Source organism: Schistocerca cancellata, chromosome 7, assembly GCF_023864275.1.
Source record: "Schistocerca cancellata isolate TAMUIC-IGC-003103 chromosome 7, iqSchCanc2.1, whole genome shotgun sequence".
NCBI lineage: Eukaryota > Metazoa > Arthropoda > Insecta > Orthoptera > Acrididae > Schistocerca > Schistocerca cancellata.
The window spans coordinates 104,822,391-104,823,793 of NC_064632.1; the positions used below are offsets into that span (position 1 = coordinate 104,822,391).

Sequence of the window (1,403 nt, forward strand, 5' to 3'; positions counted from 1 at the left end):
TAGACACCCTAGCTGCAAGCAGGCGTTGATATACTTCATTGGGGACATGTTGAAAATGTGTGCCCCGACCGGGACTCGAACCCGGGATCTCCTGCTTACATGGCAGACGCTCTATCTATTAGGCGCACTACCAATGTAGTGTTGTAGACATGTTGGGAATGTGGATCTCACGGGGAGCGTGTAAGGGTTAAGTCCCTGCAGACGCACTATCCTCTGTGCCTGCGGTGGCTCAGATGGATAGAGCGTCTGCCATGTAAGCAGGAGATCCCGGGTTCGAGTCCCGGTCGGGGCACACATTTTCAACATGTCCCCAATGAAGTATATCAACGCCTGTTTGCAGCTAGTGTGTCTAATTAATTATCATTTCAGTTCTAGCAAAGCTGCATGGTCATTGACGGTAACTGTTCTTTCGGGAACAGATACTACCGTCATATATACACTCCTGGAAATTGAAATAAGAACACCGTGAATTCATTGTCCCAGGAAGGGGAAACTTTATTGACACATTCCTGGGGTCAGATACATCACATGATCACACTGACAGAACCACAGGCACATAGACACAGGCAACAGAGCATGCACAATGTCGGCACTACTACAGTGTATATCCACCTTTCGCAGCAATGCAAGCTGCTATTCTCCCATGGAGACGATCGTAGAGATGCTGGATGTAGTCCTGTGGAACGGCTTGCCATGCCATTTCCACCTGGCGCCTCAGTTGGACCAGCGTTCGTGCTGGACCTGCAGACCGCGTGAGACGACGCTTCATCCAGTCCCAAACATGCTCAATGGGGGACAGATCCGGAGATCTTGCTGGCCAGGGTAGTTGACTTACACCTTCTAGAGCACGTTGGGTGGCACGGGATACATGCGGACGTGCATTGTCCTGTTGGAACAGCAAGTTCCCTTGCCGGTCTAGGAATGGTAGAACGATGGGTTCGATGACGGTTTGGATGTACCGTGCACTATTCAGTGTCCCCTCGACGATCACCAGTGGTGTACGGCCAGTGTAGGAGATCGCTCCCCACACCATGATGCCGGGTGTTGGCTCTGTGTGCCTCGGTCGTATGCAGTCCTGATTGTGGCGCTCACCTGCACGGCGCCAAACACGCATACGACCATCATTGGCACCAAGGCAGAAGCGACTCTCATCGCTGAAGACGACACGTCTCCATTCGTCCCTCCATTCACGCCTGTCGCGACACCACTGGAGGCGGGCTGCACGATGTTGGGGCGTGAGCGGAAGACGGCCTAACGGTGTGCGGGACCGTAGCCCAGCTTCATGGAGACGGTTGCGAATGGTCCTCGCCGATACCCCAGGAGCAACAGTGTCCCTAATTTGCTGGGAAGTGGCGGTGCGGTCCCCTACGGCACTGCGTAGGATCCTACGGTCTTGGCGTGCA

General features: G+C 53.9%; 1 non-coding gene across 1 annotated transcript; it reads left to right on the plus strand.

Moving 5' to 3' along the window:
• The first annotated feature begins 217 nt into the window (after nucleotides 1-217).
• Nucleotides 218-292, plus strand: Trnat-ugu (transfer RNA threonine (anticodon UGU)). Its single transcript has one exon. It is a non-coding gene; the product is annotated as a tRNA-Thr (tRNA).
• The last annotated feature ends 1,111 nt before the right edge of the window (nucleotides 293-1,403 follow it).